The 10,135-nt window shown below is 34.8% G+C and overlaps 1 pseudogene; it reads left to right on the forward strand.

The window, feature by feature from the left end:
• Positions 1 to 9,232: 9,232 nt before the first annotated feature.
• LOC147489191 (rRNA 2'-O-methyltransferase fibrillarin 1 pseudogene) lies at positions 9,233 to 10,135 on the forward strand (annotated as a pseudogene).

A 10,135-nucleotide genomic window follows, 5' to 3' on the forward strand; every position in this document is an offset into this window, starting at 1 on the left:
ATCTTTCTATGTTTTTCAGGAGTTTTGTTCATAACATGGCAAAGTAGTCCATGTTTTGAGCTGTGGTCTTGGATAATCAAATCATATTAACCAACGTACTTTCAGAAAATTGCTAAGTTCTGTAATCAATCGGAGGCTTCAAGTAATATAATCGAATTCATTTATTAAGCATGACTAGAGCACAGTTTTCGTAAATATGAATTCACATGTGTATGTATGTATTGTATGTTGGTGCGCATTGTGAAATGTGTTTGGGGTGATGTCTGGGGATTGAGAATCGTGTAAGCACACAAAGATGCTATCCCTACCAACTCCACGAAATAAACCAAGCAAAAAAAAGCCAAGGGATTCTAAGTAGTAAATGATCTGTAGAAAATAAGTATCCGCCTTCGCTATCACAACCGCATACTTTCATGTCCTCTCCAATAAAGGAACAAATTTCGGGTTGGATTGCTGGATACCCAAAGTAGCATTGTGATAGATTGCTGTTCAGGATATGCTATCAGTTTTCAGTTAGTTGTACTTGTAGCTCTGGGGTCTGTTGGCACATTCTTCTAAAACAGATCTTGCTCCACTTAAAAAAGGAAAAACGACCAACGGCCGTGTTAACTGTCAGCCAGAATGATTTAAAACACAGGAAAATGACTCAGAATATTCCTCTTCTTCCACTGTTAAGTATTAACTGTTCAGGACTTCCAGTGGTTGGCCGTTGGGCATAGTGCTTGTATAGTTGCATAGTACGTTGACAATAACACCATGAATGCTTGAGAATTTGTCAATCTGGGTCGATTGGATAGTTTAATTGGAGACTCGGGATTTTGAGCTCAAAATCAAATCTGGTTTATTTATCCATTCCAGACTGTTAAAATCCATGTACGTGACACGTAAGTATGTGAGACCTGGGAGTAGAATGTGATGCCACATCCGCACACCATAACTTTTACGGATGGTGAGAAGAACGTGAGATGACGAGAAAAATAGTCCAAATCATAATTACAAAATATTAGGTTAAGGTTGTTTAACGATGAATACGAAGAAAAAAGGTTAAGATTTGTTTATCAGTTTATGGGTTAAGCGATTAATAGAAGGTATTGATAAAAATTGTGCTTCAATTGGATTAATGCTAATCCTGGATATTGACATGGCACGTGGTGATCACATGTATTCGTGTTTGGAAAATAACTCCAGAGTGACGGATATGATATTGACAATCATTAAGGAGACTGGAGGTTAGAAGTAAGAGCTTTGGTAATCTTGCAATGTAGAAGCATCGAGGCCCGATTAGTGTCATGCGCTACTCCCCACTCCTCAGATGCTTCTATGTTTGCTTCAGGAGATCTCAATCGAGAAGCCGTTGTATGTGATCGGGTTTCACGAGAGGTGAAGCTTAAAAACATGCTGTACCACACAGCTCGTATAAACTGTCTTGCTTGGTCTCCTGATAAACACCATGGTGGCTACTGGCTCACTAGACACGTGCATGATCATATACGAAATTAGTAAGCCAGCATCCAGTCGGATAACCATAAAGGGCGCTCACCTGGGTGGCGTGTATGGGTTGGCTTTTACTGATGAGTGTAGAAGATGCATGCTGAATGTCATGATATTAATGAGCTTAAGAGATGGATTCACAATTTATTTACCTCGATCAAGTTACTTTGTCCGAGATCATGCTGTAGATTATTGAAGAGTTTGGAATTCGGAGATTGTCGGAAAAAGGAAAAATAGTTCAAAATTCGGAATGGTGAGACAGTTCTAACGAAAACAGCTATAACTTTTTGCTCGATAATCGGATTCACAATCCGCTTTTTGCATTAGAAATCTAACTCGGAGATGTTTCCAACGGTGTATGGCTCAAATCATAGTTTGTCCTGAGTTGGATCAGGTTTACAGTTCTTTATGGGCCAATTTCTCTTCAAATAGCAAAACGTGGTAATCCGATTTTTCAATCAGATAGTTATCGTATTCCTTATCAAATCTATGCAATTCTTTGTTTTATATTGTGAGATAGATTAAAACATAGAATTACATGCTAGGGTTTTAATTTGAGGAAATTTAAAACCAAAGTCTATGTGTTCTAATTATTTATCTAGTCAATATGTTGTGGCACTGGGTGTTGGTTAATATGCATTGAAAGTTTTTTCATTGACTAGATATAATTGTTTGAGATTAATTTCTCTTTTGTATATATATGATCACCAAGGTTGGTGTCTTTGTTGGTAAGGGATACGCATGTAAGGAGATATTGAAGTTTGTTGATCCCACATCAAATAGTAATGGAGCTACACTTCTATTGATATAGAACCCCATACCTTAGATGAGGTCCAACTGAGGATTGGGCCAAGTAATGACTAAGGTTGGGGACAATATCAGTCTTGGGTGAGACATCTGTGAGGGTACCATGGATGGTCCTTAGGCTTGGCTCTGGTCATGTCTGACTGGTGAAACAAAGCCGATGGTTTGGTTAGACCAATTTCGGTTAGACCAGTTTCGGTCCAAGGTGGAGATTGTTAGGTGTATGGACCGAATTGGATGTTGTTGATCTTAATAATTTTATACGTCTACTTACATGATTTCTTGTTCTATTAACATTTGGCATGGTAAATTATGTCATATTAATAGGAAATATGTTGAGAACATGAGCATACTTGGTTTAATTCATAATTTGAATAATGATGATTTTGTACACGGTGAATCTTGCACTAAGGCCAAAATCACAAAGAAGCGTCACAAGTTAGTTGAAAGAAGTACAAATCTGCTAGACTTGGTATACACTGATATTTGTGAGCTTGAAGGTGTTATGACTAGAGGTGGTAAAAAATATTTTATTACGTTCATTAATGATTGCTCGAAATTTACATATGTTTATTTGCTGAAGATAAAAAGTGTGTTTTTTATGCTTTTAAAGCTTATGTACTTAAGGTTCAAAATCAGCATGATAGGAACATTAAAATAATTCAAAGTGATTGAGGTACTAAATATGGTTATACTGACTTTAATCTTTTTCTTGCAATCACATGGTATTATTCATGAGATGACAACTCCTTATTCACATGAAATGAATGGAGTAGATGAGTGTAAGAACAAAACACTTAAAGGGATTAATTGTTGCTATGTTGTTTAGTTTTGGAGCACCCCCAAATTTGTGGATGAAGCTGTTTTGATTATTAGCTATATATGTGTCGGATAGAATTGCTAATTCTAATACCAAGGTTACACTTTATGAGCTATTGAAGAACAGGAAGCCTAATTTGAGTTACTTCAGAACATGGGGATGTCTGGCTTTTGTAAGGAAGCATGATCCTAATATCTCAAAACTTGAGAGTAAGGCTTTTGAGTGTGTCTTTTTAGGCAATGCTATGGAGAGCAATGCCTATGTTTTTCTAGATATGAAGAGTAAATATTTTTGTTGATCATCTTATGCTAAGTTTCTTGAAGTTAGATTTCCATATTTAGCTAGAAATAGTGGGGGTAGTATCCTCCAAGGCCCCTAATATTGATGTTTCTGACACTGACATATCTAGATTGCATGATAGAATCATGGACACAGAAGATGAACCTAAAAGATATAAAAGAGCTTAGGGTCACTAAGGTTTTAGGACCCGACTTTGTCACTGTACTTTGGAAGGAGATCCCTCATCCATTAAAGAAGCTCTCATATCTTTTGATTTCGAATTTTGGAGAGAAGTCATTCAAGTGAGATTGATTATCTTATGGAAAACAAAACTTGGAAACTTGTTGATTTGCCTATTGATTGTAAAATTATAGGAATTAAATGGGTTTTAAGAAGGAAGTTTAAAATCGATGGTTCAGTGGATAAGTTTAAAGCAAAGCTTGTTATCAAGGGCTTTAGACAGAGAGAGAATTTGGTTTCTTTAACACATATTCACCTGTTACATGGATAACATCCATTAGAGTATTATTTTTTGTTGATGTTGTTCATAATCTTGTTATTCATCAGATGGATGTTAAGACAACCTTTCTAAATAGGGATTTAGAATAGGAGATTTACATGGATCAGCCAACAGATTATGTGGAACCAGGTAATGGTAAAAATGTATGCAGATTACTTAAGTCACTTTATGGGTTGAAACCGGCACCTAAATAGTGGCATGAGAAGTTTGATAACTTTATCATTACCAGTGGGTTCAAGATAAATAAAAGTGACAAGTGCATTTATTATAAGTACTCTGATGGGATATATGTTATTATATGCTTATATGTTGATGATCTACTAATCTTTGGTTCTAATTTACATGTTGTGAAAGAGACCAAGAACCTGTTGTCTTCTAACTTTGATATGACGGACTTAGGTGAGGCTGATGTAATGTTGGGAATCAAAATTACAAGATCATCTGATGGCATATGGTTGGATCAGTCACTATATTGAAAAAAATATTGAAGAAGTGTAACTACTTCGATTGCGTGACTATGAGTACTCCTTTTGATCTTCGTGTTAAATTATTTGTGAATAATGGTGAACCTGTGAATCAGAAGGAATATGCAAGTATCATTGGTAGTTTGAGATATACTACAGATTGTTTAAGACTTGACATTGCCTATGTAGTAGGTATTATTTGCAGGTATACTAGCAGGCAATAGATTCGGATTGGAACATCCTTTCAGAAGACTCCGAGATCACCAGTGGCTATGTGTTTAGCATTGGTGGAGGTGTTGTATATCTTGGAAGTCCAAGAAACAGACCATAATAGTATAATATGCTATGGAGTCTGAGATTATTGCTTTGGCTAGTACGAGTGAAGAAGCTAGTTGAGTACTAGGCTTTTTTACTCATGTACTAGTATAAGATAGACGGTATTAGTTATAATGATACTTTGTTGATATCATTACAGCTATTACTTGGGAGAGTTCATATTATTTTGATTTTGTGAGATTTGAAGATAACCTTGCAGATTCACAAACCAAAGCTCTGGCCAGAGATATAATGTGGACTGCTCTACTAGCATGGGACTGAAGCCAATTGAAAGATGAACATCTATGATGGTAACCCAACCTAGAGATTGGAGATCCCAAGAACTAGGTTCAAAGGGAAGAACAAGTCATAGAATGTTGGTTGTGAGACATGCATTGTTACTTATCTGTCCTGTAGTTGGATAGTAAAATGTATGAGATCCTGAAGCGATAATAAAGGTTGAGGTTTTCTAGGAAAAACTCTTAATGAAGTTCTATGGTCCTTATGGGTAGAGTGCATAGCTACAGGAGCACTCTTGATATATTCACCTAGTAAATGTGAAAGTAGAGGCCGCTTTTTATGAGAATGAGGGCAGATTCTCTAGATCATTCACGAATCCAGGAAGAGAGCACATGGCCTTTAATGTGTAGAACATAAAAGGAGAACACTACATATGTTGTGCGTGATTATAACTTATTGTATACTCAAGACCTAAGTTTAAGACTTAGTCACTTATGACTCTTATACTTTGAGTAATTTTCACTATATAAAGGTTTAAGTCTTGGACACCTTCATCTATGCATAACATGTTGATACTGATATTGATTGCCCTTAAATATATTTTATATTTTGTTTTTTTTCAAAAATAAGTGGGGGATTGTTGTGTTATTTTGAATAAAACAAGAGGTGAACTTGGGCTTGGGCTCTTTGATCCCTTATCTTGTTTTTGGTAAAACCTGTTTCCTGATAGGGTTGGAAACATAATTGGATATGGTTTAGGAAATAGAAACATGATGGACTTGTAGAATCCAATCCTTATCAGGAAACTGAAGCAGTTCCCTATAAAAACGGATCTATTAGTGCTCCATTTTTTAAGTCTCTAAAAAAAACTCTTATACCAGCAGTCTATAATATCTGCAAAAAATACTTTCTAAACTATGTTTTGGGCAATCATAAGATCAGTTTCGTGGTTCTTCCTTTTCTTCTTTGGTTTATCTGCAGTAAACAAAGGAGAGTATAACTGGCTGTTGTATCTTGGAGGTTAACACGCTTTGTCTGCATAAAGAGGAACATATGCGAAACAACCTTAAAGAAAGCGTTTGATCCGTGCCTCAGCTAGTCTTCTTTATATTCACTGTTTGTTCTTGTTGCAGAAAATTGGATCGATACTCAATTTCTTGATATGTATCGTGGATATATCCCTCTCTCTGGGGATATTTTACATTGTTTGATATGTAAATATCGTTGATATATCTAAAATATCGACAAATATCGTGGATATTATAGATATTTCTTGATATATCACCATATATCATTTATATCTATTTGAAATATAATGGTAAATGTTAAATAAAATTGTTATTTAAACAAAATATCACAAAATATCTCCAAATATCACAAAATATCCTAAAATATCATTGAAATATCGCTAATATTTGTAGTTGTATATATCTCTAAACTTATCTCGATATTTACGTATCTTTTACTGAAATCTCGATATTTATCGCGATATTTTGTACTATAGTCTAAATTATGCTACTGGACTTAAAATACTTGATACCAACATAATGTACTATTATGTATTATTATCAACAGGGAGTGACTCTCCAAGACAGATTGGGGAAAAATTACTCTCATAACTATTTTTTTTTAATAACTCACGAGGACCAGGTAGATGAAATGTCAAGTATACCTTTGATGCGAATTTAAAAACGGTTTGGGTAGATGAAAAGTCAAGTATACCCCTAGCGCGAAATAATAAACGACCCAACCCAACCGAAATGACCCGATGTATATAATATGAACAATGATTATTCATACCTCAATCATTGTTCATAGATTATGTTGTACCTCAACATAATGTATGATTAGTAAGAACACTTATTGGAGTATGAAAAATCATTGTTCATACATATTTGGGTTGTTCATACATTAACATGAGCTACGAACAATAATTGTTCATACATATTTGGGATATGAACAATTACTGTTCTTACCTCAACATAACATATGATCAGTAAGAACACCTATTAGAGTATGACCAATCATTGTTCACACTCTAACATGAGGTATGAACAATCATTGTTCATACCTATTTGAGGTATGAACAATGTTCATACCTCAACATAATGTATGATCAATTATTAGAACACATATTAGAGTATGAACAATCATTATATATTTATATCTTAACATGAGCTATGAATAATCATTGTTCATACATTAATATATTGTATGAGGTGGTACGCTCACCTATTGGGGTATGAACAATCATTGTTCATACATCAACATAAGGTATATGGACACTCATTGTTCATAGCAAAACAGGGTAAAATCGGAAAATATTTATTTTAAATCCGGGCTATTTGTCCTTATGGGTTATTTTCACTCGAAAATTGGTTTTCTGAGTTATTTTCACCTGAAATTTGTCTTTGAGATCGAGTGATTAAAAAAAAGCGATGGTTGTGAGAGTTATTTTCATTCAAAAGTGGGCCTTGGGACCAATTTCTTGTATTATTAATGGAGACGGGAGACCATCAAAATTTTCTAAACGTACATTTCACCAATATTCTAAAAAACACTAGGCGGTAGTCGGGCGGTGGGAGAATGCTTAGTGCCTAGGCCTTCTAGACAACGCCTAGACGGGCTAGGTGCTAGGCGGTTTTTTTCCTAATATATCTTATAATATATATAGTAATACATACCTATATTATAATAAATAAAGAAAATTATTTACCATAACTCAAGAAATAAACACAAACAAAGATACTTATTACAAAAATGTGTAATAGTTGAAGAAGATTGACTTCATATAAAAACATATTCTTTCTTATAGTGACATATAATTTACATTGGACTTTAGTCTTTTAAATTCATTCAAATCTTAAGCCTACGCAGGTCTTTAATTTTCGACATTTAATCATTAAAAAAAAAACTAGACTAGACTAGACCGCTTAAAAGCCAATTAGTTCGCCTAGACCCACCTAATTGGTCCACCGATTTTTTAAATGACTTGGGCCTAGGCGAGTCGGTTGGGCACCACCTAGAGACTGCCTAGGCATCCACCTAGACCAATTTTTAGAATGATGCGTTTTACTATAGTGGGTTCACAACATTAGGCCCAATCCCACAAATTGAAGAATAATTATGGTTGTAGCACTGGGTTACTTTTATTTATGGTTCCAAGACAAATCAACGGGGTAGTATTAGTAATTATGGTTCTAGGACAAAAATTTTATATTTTTTTTCCAATAATAACTTTCTCCTCATATACATAATAGAAATTGAAAATAGGCGAGTCGATTTGCCTAGCGCCTAGAGACTGCCTAGGCGACCGCTTAGACTAATTTTTAGAACAATGTGTTTTACTATAGTGGGTTCACAAAATAGGGCGGTCGCCTAGACCAATTTTTAGAACAATGTGTTTTACTATAGTGGGTTCACAAAATTAGGCTCAATTCTACAAATTGAAGAATAATTATGGTTATAGTACTGGGTTACTTTTATTTATGGTTCCAGGACAAATGAACGGGGCAGTATTAGTAATTATGGTTCTAAGATAAAAAATTATATTTTTTTTAAAAAACATTTCCAATAATAACCTTCTCCTCATATACATAATAGAAATTGAAAATTTTCGGACTCAACCCAATTTTCATACATGTGAGCAAACTCTTATTCCTTATTATACTTTTATTGATCGAATCCTTATTCTCTCATGGCAAATATCTACCTTCTTCTCCATCTCTTACAAAACACACACACACACACACACTTCAACTATAAACTTATAATTTTTTTTGAAATCCAGTTGTTTCCATGTTTGAGCTAGTTGATTTGTGTGTTGTGATTAGTGGTTTAAGATGTGAGAAAACATCTTATTTTCTCATGACAAACACTATTCTCATTTTGCAATATACTTTTTCATTTTTCAATTATAGGTTATTGTTGATTGAAGAATAATTGGGTCGATTTCAACACCAGTTCGACAAGCAATTGAACAACAATTGAATTTTCTCTTCAAATCTTATGTTAATCAATCATGTAATTTATCTCGATTTAAATATTGTTCATTGTCGTCGATGATATTGTATACCAATATGAATTTGTATAACAGACATGCAAACATCATTATGCATGTGTATTAAAACATGCATACATCTCTTTCTATGTAAATTCGTTGCTAAAACCTAAATCTTCCATTCTTTATAATTAAATATGATTCCCAAAAATTGGTGGAGTGAGCTAAATAAATAAAGAAAAGAAAAAAGCGGACAAACAAAGTGGAGACACGTTTTTGCCCAAAATATCAAGTAGAGGGTAGAAATATGATTGAACAAAACCTGTACTTGAGCCATAATTATATGTCAACCCTAACTAAAACCAAAATTAAAACTCAATATTGTCGATGTGCGCCCGTTCTCTCACAGTAGTTTAAGGCGTCCTCTTGTGCTTTCCCCAAACCCTAGTTTTCTTTCTTTACTAAAAAATTTCCTCTCCTTTTTTTTCCAACCAAGAAACTAGCAGCAACAACAATATATGAGACCCCCAGCAAGAGGAGGACGTGGTGGTGGAGGAATGAAAGGTAGAACTAAGGTTGTCGCTGAACCACATAAACATGAAGGTGTGTTTATTGCTAAAGTTAAAAAAGATTGTCTTCTTACTAAGAATTTGGTTCCTGGTGAAGCTGTTTATGGTGAAAAGTGTGTCGCTGTTCAAAGTGAGGATGGAACAAAACTTGAATACAGGGTCTGGAACCCTTTCCGTTCAAAGTTGGCTCCTGCTATTCTTTGTGGTCTTGTAAACTTTTATATTGTTCCTGGTGTTAAGGTTCTTTACCTGGGAGCGGCTTCTGGTACCACAGTCTCCCATGTATTTGACATTGTCGGACCTACCAGTGTTGTGTATGCGGTTGAATGTTCTCCTAGAAGCGGTCGAGATTTAGTCAACATGGCAAAGAAGCGTGTACCAATGTCATTCCTATTATTGAAGATGCTAGACATCATGCAAAGTACCGAAGAATATTAGTTGACATGGTTGATGTTATTTATTCTGATGTTGCTCAACCTGATCGCCCAGCATCTAAGCACTAAATGCTTTTTTTTTTTTTTTCATATCAATTAGGGAAATTGACTCCACTGTTTCTGCTTGGCTGGTGTTCCTGTCTGAAATGGATAAATTAATGGAAGATCATTTTAATCCTAAAAAGATGGTTACATTTCA

This window comes from Coptis chinensis, chromosome 7 (assembly GCF_015680905.1).
Source record: "Coptis chinensis isolate HL-2020 chromosome 7, ASM1568090v1, whole genome shotgun sequence".
NCBI lineage: Eukaryota > Viridiplantae > Streptophyta > Magnoliopsida > Ranunculales > Ranunculaceae > Coptis > Coptis chinensis.